At 43.0% G+C, this 13,939-nt stretch overlaps 1 long non-coding RNA gene across 1 annotated transcript in view; it reads right to left on the bottom strand.

The window, feature by feature from the left end:
- Positions 1-3,873: 3,873 nt before the first annotated feature.
- LOC125427314 overlaps positions 3,874-13,939 on the bottom strand; it is a 33,196-nt gene continuing 23,130 nt past the window's right edge. Inside the window, exons 2-3 of the long non-coding RNA XR_007243662.1 lie at positions 5,963-6,108; positions 3,874-4,009 (exon numbers count right to left, since the gene is read on the bottom strand). This is a non-coding gene — a long non-coding RNA (uncharacterized LOC125427314). The remainder of the gene's footprint in view (positions 4,010-5,962; positions 6,109-13,939) is intronic.

Below are 13,939 nucleotides of genomic sequence, written 5' to 3'. Positions count from 1 at the left end.
AGAAGAAGGGCATTTTAAACATGATATGAAGCCACAAAAAAATTCATCTCTAGTTACCACCCATCTCCCTTCTGAAGTTGGGGGCATGGAAAATTGGGACCTGAAAAGCAAATCTTAACAGGTGGACCAGATACCCTGGGGGTAGACAATCCTGGCCTCAAGTTATTTGTTCTCTAAAGGCAAGAATCAACACTTTGAATTTTTCCAGCATAGGGTTTTTTTGTACTGCAATGAATTAGAAGAGTAAATAATATAGAAGAGATGTGAGTGAGTTGTTTTGTACAACTTTACTGGATAACAAAATAAAGTTACACTAAATATAGGTGCAGCAAAATTTATCTATGCAAGTGCTCAGTCTGGGTGTCTGCTCAGTCTATCTGTGCCTGGGTGTCTGCCTCTCCTCTTTTTTTCTGGAAGAAGGAGAGATCTTTCAAGAAGCTGATGTGATTCTAGTCATGTTACTTCAGCAGTTAACTCTTGCTTGACTGAATGAAGCAGGCACTTGTAAAACCGTAACAATTGTTCAGCACAGGGGAGATAAAATCCCTGTTACCAATCCCTGACAGTAACCTGGTGGGCACATTTCAAACCAACTGAAGTTTCTGAACCCTTTTCAAAGGCAGTCCCATGCAGACTGTATTACAGTATTCTAACTTGAATGTGACCAGAGTGTGGATCACTGTGACCAGATCATGTTTTTTGAGGAACAGCTGTAGTTGGCTAACCAGCCAGAATTACTAAAAGATGCTTCATGCCATGGACAGAACTTGACCTCCTATCACAGGCAGGGGCGTAACGAGGCAGCCCTTGGCAAACGGTAGCCCTGGGCAAAACCTGAGTTGGATGCCCCCCCCCATGGGCGGCCACTCCACCACGACCAAATTTTTTTTGCACCAGGACATTGGTGCCTGCAGGGGGTGCATTTTTAGACATATCAGCACCAAAATTTCAGCATATCATCAGGAGACTGTCCTTATGCTGTACCCCATCCCACATTCTTTGCTAAGGAGATGGGGGCTACAGTTTTGAGGGTCCATAACTTTGGGCCCCCTGAACCAAACTGCACCAAACCTTGGGGTTGCCATCATGACAGTCTCCAGATGATACCCTGAAATTTTGGTGCTGATATGTCCAAGAATGCCCTCCCTGCAAGAACATCCCGAAATTTGCCCAAGAATCTTTGTTCTGCATTGAGTTTTCTGCATTGCTGTCAATGGGGGTTGCAGGCTGGGGGGGCAACATTTCTGAAGGCACAGTCTCAAAACTTTCAGGGTCTCATCAGGAGACTGCCCTAATGATACCCCCCAGGTTTGGTGCAGTTTGGTTCAGGGGAGCCAAGGTTATGGACCCTCAAAACTGTAGCCCCCATCTCCTATTAGCTCCCATTGGAAACAATGGGGGATAGGGGCACCTCCTTTGGGAGTCCATAACTTTGGACTCCCTGAACCAAACCTCACCAAACTTGGGGGGTAGCATAAGGACAGTCTTCCGATGATACGCTGAAATTTTGGTGCCACTAGCCCAAAAACTGCGCCCCCTGCAGGCAGAAAATGGAAAACCACTAAAATACCCAAAAACGAACCCAGCATTTTGATGCCCCCCACAAGGTGATGCCCTGGGCAGCTGCCCACCTTTCCCAATGGGCATTACGCCAGTGATCACAGGCCAGGATCTCGTAGCACTTCCAAGCTACAAACCTACTCCTTTAGGGGGAGTGCAACCTTCTAAATGACAGGCTGGTTCCACAGTTTGAGCCCATTCACAGAAGAGGCTGGAGGTTGGCTGCAAATAAGAGTCAATTCTAGTTTGTTTGCAGGATTTTTGAGTTAAGTCTGAGTTCAAGTTAGAATGGCAGCATTTCCTCGCTTTCATTGCAAAGCAACAGGGGCAAAAAATGAAAAGCATTAACAACCGAGGCTATTGACACTAAGTTGTAACTTCTCTTCAAGCTCTTCAAGGCTAACTAAGCAATTAAAATGCCCCCTCCAAAACAGACAGAAGATTAGCCAAGTTAAGGGGAAAATAAAAATTAAAAGATTAAAAGCTTTAAAAAAGTTAAAACCAAAGTTTGAAGATAAAAAGCTCATGAATGACAGAATGTCAGTTGCCATAGCCATCTTCCTCAACTGCCATAAAACTGGATTGCTGGATTGGCAGGACCAGCTGAGTACACAACTATATACTTTTGGGGCTGAAAAGGCACTCCGTATTGGAGCTTGCAGAGCAACCATCCTGGGGCAACCTTCAGCAAATGGCAACAGGGAGAATCTCTTTAGCTGCAGACAAAATGTCAGACTCAAGCTGAGGGTGAAACTGACCAGAGAGCAAAATGGTTGTATGGGATACAACCTCTTTTCTCCTCAAATGCCTGTGCTGTCTGGAAAGCACCCAGAATTCACCTCTTTTTAAGATGTATCTGAAGTTATTTTCAGTGTGTGGAATGAAAAGAGGCACTTGCCTCTTTTTAAGACATCTCACAGGCATCTTTTTTGTGCTTTGTGGAATGGACCTTTGCTATACACACAGACAAGTACAACCAGACATATGAGAACCTCTCAAACCTGCTTTTAATAAGATTGACAGGTTATCCTGGATTGTCAGCAATGTTTTCTTCCAAAGAAAGACGATGCGTTATTTCATTACCAGTGATATCTGTTGCATCTCTCACATCTGTATACTTTTTCTATACCACCTTGGGGAGAAATATTAAGCTTCTTTATCTATTCACCCTAGTTTGTAAAGCAACCAGGCTACCAATGATAGACTGTGGGGATCAAAACCTTGCCCCTAATTCTCTCCAATCTTTCCAGTCCTCCCAGTGTGTAAAAGAAGTCTTTGCCTCTATCCCCTGCAGGCAAGCAGCCTGTCAGCCTGTTAGAAACTACAGAAGCCATATGTTCTGTCTCTTTATCCTCCGATAAGCCCTGCCTGCCTGCCAAGCCTTTGCTCCTGAGTTCCATGCAGGCAGCGATTGGAGCCCACAGAAACAATCTGGGTTGCTTTCATGCTTTGTGTGGAGACGCTTCTCTCTCTCTCTCTCTCTTTTTTAAAAATCCTGCTTCACATGTGTAACTATGTAAGCATGCAGAGATGAACCTCCACAGCCATGCTGATCATCCCACAACATGACTGGCTGCACCTGCATAGCTATGCAGATGCAACCTGCAAAATTTTTTGAAAAGGAAAAGGGGTCTCCCTGGAATGGCCAGTCAGTGACAGGCGACTTCTCCCTCACCATGGAGGGCACGATGGAAGGGAGGCAAATTAAGCACCCCCTGCCTGGCTGTTTGCTTGGGAGCAGCTCCAACCTGGGCTTTTTCAAAAGAATTGCTAGTTTAATAATTTTTTAAAAAAACCTGGATTGAGGGAAATAAAACAGGGCAGACTCATTTTGGGGGTGGGGTCTGTGCAAAGTCCCCCTCCCCCAAAATAGATTTTATAGCATCCTACACCTGTGTTTGTTTGCCCATGAGGAATCAGCCTCAGTGTACTTTTCATCTCTCTCTCTCTCTCTCTCTCTCTCTCTCTCTCTCTCTCTCTCTCTCTCTCTCTCTCTGCAAACATACACAAGTGAGATTTGTTCACAGCCTCTCTCCACTCCCACATAAAGGACATCATTAGTACTTACAGGCCAGAATTCCCTCTTTTTAGCTTATATTTTACAGCTGAAGCTAGAACAAGGGTAAAAGAAAGTGCCCGACCACTACTTTAACTGATCTCAGACACTGTCTTTTACAAAAGTGTTTCTTGAGTAAATAGTAAAGGATGGAAAACAGCAGTGGCAACCACGATTTCATGAGGTTTAGAAACAACTTCGTAATAAATGTTGGTTATTTCTCACCAGTGAGAGGTAATCAGAGGTATACCTGCTATTCTTTGGCATCACCGGTCCCATTTCCAGAGCTTAACAATTTTTTTTTCTTTTTCCCATGAGCATGAGTGAATCAAGCACTGAGCACTGCCAACTTCAATGGAACCTGCTGTCTCTGTTATTCTTGTTTCTTTTTTCCTATGACAAATTGATCATTATTATATCCCCAGACAAATTGGAACATGGAGTATCTGAATGACCTGTTGCTGTGTTGACATTATTGTTTAATGCACTCTCCACACTCATATCCAAGCACATCTAAGGAAATCTAAGGGATGCAGAACAGCAGGTTTTAACTGCTTTTTGGAACTATATGAATCAGTAATTGTGGTCACCATCACCAATTAGCTTATTTGCATATCAAAACTCTCTGGATCATAAATGAATGATGTTTGTTCAGTAACAGTGGGAGGAATATGTGAAGAATTTTGCTTAGTAAAATGATGTCCTTGAAAATCAATATGGCTTTGATCAATGATGCCCAGAACTGATCACAGCATTGTGTATTCACAAAAATGTATGTGTGTTTTAAAAACTATTTTAAAGACACATATGTTGGAGGTCCCAGTCCTGAGGTCCCTGTCCTCCCCAGGTGCCACTTGCATGTCTCTGTGTGTGTGAACCTCTGATCACTGCATTCTGTTACTGAAGCAATGAGTTCATTTACTGGACATTGCACTGCGGAACAGTAGCAGTAGTTACGTCAGTGGGTTCAGAATGGTATGATTCTGGTTAGAATATCACTGAGAGTTAAGTATAGTATTAATCATTTAAAGCTTAAGGGTACCTGTGAAAAATCCCATGGTACATCTTTCATAATGCCACTCTGTAATTTAAAAGGCCAGGCAAATGACCTGAAGAATATGAAGTGTTTTTGTGTTTTTGTGAGAGTGCATGGGGGATTATACACAACTCAATGCACAGTTGTACCAATGATGTTAAGGAAATCTGATCCTATGTGCTATCTAGATGGAAGACTGCCTGGGAGTCATTTATTTGTTGTATATTCAGAAGAAAAGTGTGAGCAACTAAGGACAATTGTGTGAAATTATCTCCAGGGCCTTTGCTTTTAAAAAAAAGTATGTAAAAAGGCAGAATAGCTGAGACATTCTTAAATTCCAATATGGCTCTGCAGAGAGATACTGAAGATACGTTTTATAGTTGGATATTTGATATCATAGTACAAAATATACAACTTTCATTCCTTGCTGAAAGCTGCCCCAGGAACCTTTTTCAGCCTGGAAGAACAGTGGAAAACATATTGTTTAAATCAATATAAAAATGAAATAAAAAAGATTGAGGAATTAGTCATGTTTTTATGGCCATTCTGGAGGCTCAGTTGCAAAGTTCTTGGACATTCCATGCTGCAGCCTGTTGATGTGTTATTCTGGAAATGAAGAGCACACACACTCTCATGACCCTTCCAAAGGTAAAATTAGATTAAATGTCCTCCCCTCATCCCCAGTTTTCTTCCTTATTAGTTCTGCATCCCATTCCAAAGTAGGTAGGTAGCTTGGAGGTGCTTGGTGTTGGGGAAACAGAGTTGTGTTTACCTGTAACTGCTGTTCATGAAGTGGTCTTCTGTGCAGACACACATTGGGACTGCACATGTGCAGAGCCAGTGATGGAAAAATCTTGAGGTTCTCAACCATACACCCTCTTGCCATTAGGCATTCCTCATGACCGTCCCTCCTAACAGAATGACCGTCCCTCCCAATGGCAGAATGTCCTCCCTTCAGTTCCTTTTTCATGGCGACAAAGAAAGGTGTGAGCTTCAGTTGTTCATGAGTTTAATTACGTTTCTTGAAAGGCTGACCAGAATTAGTTGTATTTGAGGCCCACTAAACACAATTGTGTTGGTCAGGCATGGGTGGAACATAGGGAACAGAAGGAATTATTTAATAAATGCAAGGAATGCAGATAAAATGCCTAGAACTGATGAGCACACCTACTCTGTTGTTTGCCTTGGTGAGGAGCATAATATACCTGGGTGTAAGATATATCAACAATTTACCCCCAAAGCTAGACATAACAGAGCATTAAAACTGAAATTAACAATGTATGAGAAGACTCTGCCGACAGTCGACTTACTAGTGCATAAGGATTCCATGGAGAAAGGGGGGGGGGGTCTTCTTCTGCTTCATCAGTGAGGTTGGTTCTGGGGAGTCCGCTTCTTCAGAATAGACTCAGATCTGTTCAACTTCACTGCCAGTTCCAAGGAGTTCATCAGAGCCTCCCTGTAAAAAGGCAAAGGAGAAGTTGAAGCATGCTGAGAAAGAAGGGGAGCTCAGTGGAATGGGAGAGGGGAACTTCACCCATGCAGACCCCATTGGTATGATTGTTGTGTGCATGAGGTGGTGCATGAAACAATGTTGTTTCCGAGTTCAGTCTTGGTTCCAACTGAGCAGAGATCATTGGTTCAGGGACCATCTGGTGCATGGATTGCTGCAACTGCTGCTCTTGCCAGTGTTCCATCAGGGACTAGAAAGGATTTCGTTGATGGTTCCACCCCCAGAACTGAGGGTGATGCCTGCCAGACAACATGATCCAAATCCAGTTGAAGGAGACAGCTAATCAGAGCACTGGCTTGAGTTGGATGTGGAGGAGAGTATCATTATGCATTCTTGGAACAGATGACCAAATTTGCACAAAGAAATTATCTGGATATTTGCTGGGAGTCAAAACTCTTCCATGACAATCAGGTCCAACAAATTTCTCACTTGCCTTGCAGACAATTTCATGGTCCAGAAGGTGGAAGAAGCAACAAGGGGAACAGCTATTTTAGATCTGCTCCTAACCAATAATGATGACCTGATTAGTGGAGTGGAAGTGGTAGGATCCTTAGGTGGATCCTCATGCTCTCCTGGAGTTTGTTATACAGTGGAAAGGGGATGCTAAGCATAGTCATACACACGTTCTAGATTTTAAGAAAGCTGACTTCAGTAAGCTTAGGAATCTACTAGGTGCGATCCCGTGGTCAAAAATACTAGAAGAGAAAGAAGTGTATGATGGCTGGGAGTTTCTTAAAAGTGAGATCTTGGGGCACAATTTCAAACAGTTCCAATGAGGAGGAAAATAGGGGGTGTCTCAGGAAACCAGGATGGCTGTCTAAAGAACTTTCTAAAGAATTGTCTAAAGAACAATTGAGCTAAGGTTTTAAAAGGACATGTACAAGAAATGAAAAAGGGGGGAAATCACCAAAGAGGAATTCAAACAAATAACCAGGATGTTTATGGAGAAAGTTAGAAAAGCTAAAGCTCACAATGAGCTGAGGCTTGCTAGAGAGGTTAAAAACAAAAAAGAGGCTTTTTTGGCTGTGTCTGTAGCAAAAGGACGAAAAATGATAGGATAGAGTCATTGCATGGAGGAGATGGCAAAATATTAACAGGGGATGGAGAAAAGACAGAACTACTCAACACCTTCTTTGCCTCAGTCTTTTCCCAGAAAGGAAACAGTGTTCATTCAGGAGAAAATGAAACAGAAGATATAGTAGGAGAAATTCAGCACAAAACAAATAAAGAGGTAGTGCAGGAATACTTGGCTACTTGAAACTAATTCAATTCACCAGGGCCTGATGAACTACATCCCAGGATATTAAAAATAAACTGGCAGAAGTAATTTCAAGAACCACTTGCTATAATCTTTGAGAACTCCTGGAGAACAGGAGAAGTCCCAGTGGACTGGAGGAGGGCTAATGTTATCCCCATCTTCAAAAAGGGGAAAAAGGAGGACCCTAATAATTACCGTCCAGTCAGCCTGACATCAATACTAGGGAAGATTCTGGAGCAGATCATTAGACAGACACAAAAAGTCAGCATGGGTTTCTGAAAAACAAGTCATGCCAGACCAATTTTATTTCTTTTTTTGACAGAGTGACAAGCTTGGTACATAAAGGGCATGCTGTGGACGTAGCATACTTTGATTTTAGCAAAGCTTTTGACAAAGTGCCCCATAATATTATTGCAAGTAAGCTAGTGAAATGTGGACTAGACAATGCTACTATTAGATGGATTTGTAATTGGTTGACTGACTGAACTCAAAGGGTACTCATCAATGACTCATCTTCATCCTGGAGAGAAGTAACTAGCGGGGTGCCACAGGGTTCTGTCCTGGGCCCAGTGCTATTCAATATTTTTATCAATGACTTGGATGATGGAATAGAGGGCATGCTTATCAAATTTGCAGGTGACACCAAATTAAGAGGGGTAACTAATACCCCAGAGGACAGAATCAGAATTCAAAATGATCTGAACAAATTAGAGAGCTGGGCCAAAACAAACAAAATTAATTTCAACAAAGATAAATGTAAGATACTAGACTTAGGCAGAAAAAATGAAATGCAAAGATATAGGAAGGGTGACACGTGGCTTGACAACGGTACACGTGAAAGGGATCTGGGAGTCTTAGTAGACCATAAACTAAATATGAGTCAGCAGTGTGATGCAGCGGCCAAGAAAGCCAATGCGATTTTGGGCTGTATCAATAGGAGTATAGTGTCAAGATTGAGGGATGTAATTGTACCTCTCTATTCTGCATTGGTTAGACCTCACCTGGAATATTGTGCACAGTTCTGGACATCGCAATTCAAGAAGGATATTGACAAGCTGGAACAGGTCCAGAAGAGGGCAACAAAAATGGTAAAAGGTCTGGAGTCCATGCCCTACAAAGAAAGGCTTTGGGAGCTTGAGATGTTTAGTCTGGAGAAGCATAGGTTAAGGGGAGACATAATCGCTATGTTTAAATATTTGAAGGGATGCCATGTCAAAGAGGGAGATCTAGTCTCTTCTGCTTCAGAGACTAGGACACGGAGTAATGGATTCAAGGTGCAGGAAAAGAGATTCCACCTAAACATTAGGAAGAACTTCCTGACCATCAGGGCTGTTCGATGGCAGAATTCACTACCTTGGAAAGTTGTGGAGTCTCCTTCTTCAGAGATTTTTAAAAGTCTCAGAGGCCTCTCCTTCAGATAACTTAAGACAATATGCACAACAGATGTTTAGATGACAAAAAGTTTGGATATTGAGGTGTCCACTCTGGCTCCCAAACCTAAGAATAAAGTGATCAAACACCTATATCCAGAGTCCCCAGGCTTGGTTATGTTTCCTGTGCTGGATAGGTTTGTAGAGTTCCTCACGGAATTGTGGTTAAAGCCTGCTACTTGTCCTGCTGTGGCTAACAAACGTGAGAACTTTTGTAGGATGAGGAAGGACAGATGCCAGTTTTAGCAACTACATGAATACATGTTTTAAAAGTTCTATTTGTTTTAGTGGCAGTAGAATCAGATCACAGTATTCTAGGCTGCCATGTGTACAGCCTTCGCTCAGGTCTTCTATGTGTTCAGCCTTTGCTGAGTAGCCTTCAAGAGAATACAGGGTAGACTCAAGTATGTTAAAAAGTTTAAAAGAAGTCTGTATTTGCACAAATAATGTACATGAAACTGCTTTTTCTACAGTTTTTAAAAGACTACCATAAAGATACTTCCCCTGACTGTAAACTTAACTGTCACAAAATTGCTGGTCATTTTGAAATTGGTTCATTTGTTTTACACCCTGGGAGATCAGAATGGTACAAGCAGGGGAGCAGTAGAGGAGTCAGAAGAAAAATTGCCAGAGCCCTGCGTGGTGCAGAGATGATCAGTAGTTTCAGAGTTTATAGTGGCTTCTTCTAGATAGTAGCCCCTTGCTGCTTTCTTCTTGCAAGACTGCCTGCTAGCTCTGTATTGCCTCTCCATGGGAACATAACAATGGGAAAGAAGGGTTTTTCTTTTAAAGAAATCCAAAAGTCCCAGATATTAAATAAAGGGTTCCTTGCTATCACTGGCATATTCACTTTTGTACAAATCAGACTCATACATACTATAGAGTATAAGGTAAATATGTTCTAGAACAGTGATGGCGAACCTATGGCACGGGTGCCAGAGGTAGCACTCAGAGCCCTCTCAGTGGGCACGTGCAAACAGAGTACCCTCCCACACACATCTAGGCTGGCCTGGGCCACTGGGCTCGATTATTAGCATTAGCATTAAGACCTAGTTTTGGGGATCAGTGTAGGTAACCCTGTTAAGTGCTGTTAAACCCTATTGATTTTCATGCCAAGAACTAAAGCGCAATTCTTTACCTGGGAGTAAACTGGGTTGCTGGCAATGGGGCTTGCTTCTGAGTAAACCTTCCTAGGGTCGTGATTCATCCATTGGAAGAGTTGCACAGTTGCTTCAAAGCAAAGCCATTGACTACCACCAAGCTTACTCCTGAGTAACACACACCTCGGAGCCAACCATTTTTTCTAAACAAAAACCTCAGTGTTCAGTTTAAATTGCCATGTTGGCTCTTTGTGATAAATAAGTGGGTTTTGGGTTGCAATTTGGGCACTCGGTCTCGAAAAGGCTCGCTATCACTGTTCTAGAATCCACAAGTTCCCTTATATAGGTTGGGCATCAGGGCTGAAGTCTAAAGGTCAGGCTCAGCAGCTTCTCCTCCTCCCCAATGCAGGTTACCAGCAACCTTATTAAAAATACCCCCGGGGGGGGGCATTGAGAGCACTTGTTTTGCACCTAGGGTTGTCAAATCTGGGTTGGAAAATTACTGGAGATTTTGGGGGTGCAGCCTTGGAAAGATAGACTTTGGAGAGGGAAGGAAGCTCAGTAGGATATAATGCCATCAAGTGAATCATGCAAAATGGCCATTCTCTCCAGGGAAGTTAATCTCCATAGTAGAGTTTCCAGGCCTCCTGCTATGGCAGGAAGCCCCCTGCTGGCAGTCCTAGTTGCCTGCCATTCTCTGAGCAGTGACTGAATAAACACACACATATTGTCATCTGTACCATTAGGTGATTTGTTGGGGTCAGTATGATCATTGTCTCCAGTGGGGTCAGTTTTTGAGAGAGCACAATTGGTGGTGCACGAAACAGTGTTGGTTCTAAGTTCAGTCTTGGTTCCAACTGAGATCATTGGTTCAGGGACCATCTGATATGCTGCCACAGATCAGTTTCTAGGGATTCCTAGAGCTACCCTATGTCACTTCTAGGTTTTCCCCAGAAGTGACATATGGTAACATAGAAGTTCCCCAGGTTTTCCCCAGAAGTGACATATATTAACATACAGAATATATGGCCTCCCATGTCCCCACCCCAATTTTACTACCAGTTGCTGGGCATGACCTGGCAACCTTATTGCAGAGTGGAAATCAGTTTTAATTCCAGGAGATCTCCAGCCCATTGGAGGATGGCAATTCTATTTGCATCCTTCATTCTGCACTAGACAATAGGATGTCAGACATCAGATAAAGCTGCTAGGAGAGGCAAGGGGGATAGTGAAAAGGGAGCGTGGTCCTGATGGGAATAAGGTACAGAAGTCAAGTAAACCTAGTGTACATTTGAGCTACAGCTGCTCAAAACTTGGATGAGGAGACACTACCTTATAAATAACATATGGCAGCAGCAGCAGCAGCTGCCCTCATCCACCAGCACCACCATACTGCCTGAGGTGCATTAAGCAAGTGGTGCCAAGAGGAAACAGCTGCTTCCACCCCTCAGATGGGAGCCGCAATACAGATGGTATCAATGCTGTGAACAGTAGCAAAAAACATGATACTCTTCTCTGAGCCAAAAATGGCAGTAACTAATAGCAAACTGCCCCATGGCCAGCAAAACTCTCCCCTTCTGTCACCTCTCTCTTTGATTCTCACTGAGAGTTCCTCTCCTTCCTCTGCACCCCTCCCAGGGATATATGAAAAGAGAGCAGAGAACCTTCTTCAAACTCAGATGGGGTGAGGTTAATGCAATTGCATCCATCTTGGCAGGTTGGTTTCCTTTATTTCTAAGAAAGACAATGGTTAGGGTGCCAGACAGTGAAAACCTGAATTCAAATCCCCCCTCAGTCATGAAGCTTGACAGGTGGTCTGATGCCATTCAATATCTCAGCCAAGCCCATGTCTAAGAGATGTTGTGGGGACAAATGGAAGAGGTGAGAACCTTGTATGCTGCCCTGTGTGCCTTAGGGAGAAGGTGCAATAAAAAAATTAATGGACAGATGGATAAAAAGGAGGGGATAGAATGAAGAATTCCTTTCCCCTTCTGACACAATGGAGTGGGGAACAGAGAAATGTATCCTTTTCCTACCACTTAGGCTTTAAGAAACTCCTTATTTTGTCTTATTTTTATTTATATTTAATTCTGTTTTTTCTCAAGGAGCTCGGGGCTGAATGTAGAGAAAGGCCATGCCTTTTTGTTGCTCCTACTGGATTTACCTGCTGCCTTTAATACAGTGGTCTATACCACCTTGTTGAGGTGCTTAGAGGCAGAATTAGGCATCAGGGTTTATGTGTTGTACTGATTTAAATCGTTCCTCACAGACCATACTCAAAAGATTGCTGTTTGACACCAGTATCACCATCCTGTGGGGTTCTACAGGGTGCAGTCCTATTCCTTATACTCTTTGATTTATGTGGAAAGTATGCAGGACAAATCATTTGTATCTTGAGGGCTGACTGTCATTAATATGGTAATGATACTCAAACTTATATATCCTTATCCAAATCTCCTGGTGATGTGGTAGAAATCCTGAATTGCTGCCTGACTGCTATGGTTAAATGGCTGAGAATGAATGAATTGAAACAAAACTCTGGAAAGACAGAGGTCATTCTGATTGGGAAGGCAGAAATCTTGAAGGACATTGTGCTCCCCACTTTCAGAGGGGTTCAACTGACCTTTGCTGACACCAATAAAAAACTTAGACATTATACTAGATCCAACTTTACTGCTGGAGAAGCAAGTTAATGCAGCTGCAAAAAAACCCCCACCACTTTCTTACAACTCAGTCTTGCTTAAAAGATGGCCCTCTACCTTAATAGAGATGATCTGGCACCTGGATCCATGTTACAGTCATATTAAGACTAGACTACTGTAAAGCATTCTAACATAGGTCTCCCTTGAAAATCAATTTGGAGACTCCAGTTGTTGCAGAACGCCACAGCTCAGCTACTATTGGGGGCTAAACTGTGAATGCATATTACTCCTATTCTTCAGTCATTCAACTGGCTGCCCATCAGTTCTTGAGTTCAGTGTAGGTAGTCGCTAACATATGCAAAGTTCTTCATGGCCTTGGTCCTGTGAGACAGCCTTTCTTTTATGTTCCACCACCGCAGCTTTGCTCATCTGTGCAGGACCTTCTGTAGGTGCCACTTTGCAAATGGGCAAAATTAACAACTTCCCATACATATGCATTCACTGCTGAGACTTTTACCTTATGGAATATCCTGTCTGTTGAAGTCAGGAAAGTTCCCGCTTTCCTGGCTTTTCACAAACTATGCAAAATTGAATTATACAAGAAAACTTTCGACACATGAAATAAGGATGTACTGTAATGAAATGAAATGTCACACTTTACAGAATAAAATCAACCAAACTAAAAGCCAAAAGCTCTGTGTCCAAGAACTAGTAGGTGGAAGACTGATTGGAAGGGAAAGCAAAAAGTAAAGAAAGAGTATCAACTGAATAGAAACATGAAGGAAAAGGAAGGGGAAGGGAGGCCAGTTAAGATGAATACTGTTGCTACCCTCAAACATAGGCCTGTCAGAACAGCTCCACAGGCCCTGTGGAAGTGAAGTAAGTCTCACAGAGCCCAAATCTCATTCGAAAGAGCATTCCACTAGGCTGGGGCCAGAGTCAAAAAGACTCTGGCTCTGGTGCAGGACAGCCAAACAGTTTTTAGGCCAGGGACCACCAGTAATTTGTTACTTGCTGAGCACCATGGTGAGTGCATTGGGAGAAACGGTCCCACAGGTATGAAGGTCCCAGACCAGAACCTTGAACCTGATACAATATTTCACTTGGAGATGTGAAGCTGATGGAGCATTGGCTGAATGTGTGTTTTCCATAGTGCTCCTGTAAGGACCTGTGCAGCTGCGTTCTGGACAAGGTGGAGCTTCTGGAGCAGTTTCAAGGGTACCCTGGCATAGATCGAGTTGTAGTAGTCTAATCTGAAGGTTACTGTTGTATGGATCACTATAGCTAGGTCAGAATGAGACAGCTAGCTGTGTGGGAAAATGTCAGTTTGGCCACATTTGTGACCTG

Source organism: Sphaerodactylus townsendi, linkage group LG02 (assembly GCF_021028975.2).
Source record: "Sphaerodactylus townsendi isolate TG3544 linkage group LG02, MPM_Stown_v2.3, whole genome shotgun sequence".
NCBI classification, from domain to species: Eukaryota; Metazoa; Chordata; class Lepidosauria; order Squamata; family Sphaerodactylidae; genus Sphaerodactylus; species Sphaerodactylus townsendi.
The sequence above is the reverse complement of the archived record's forward strand: the minus strand, read 5'-3'. Positions and strand labels throughout refer to the sequence as shown.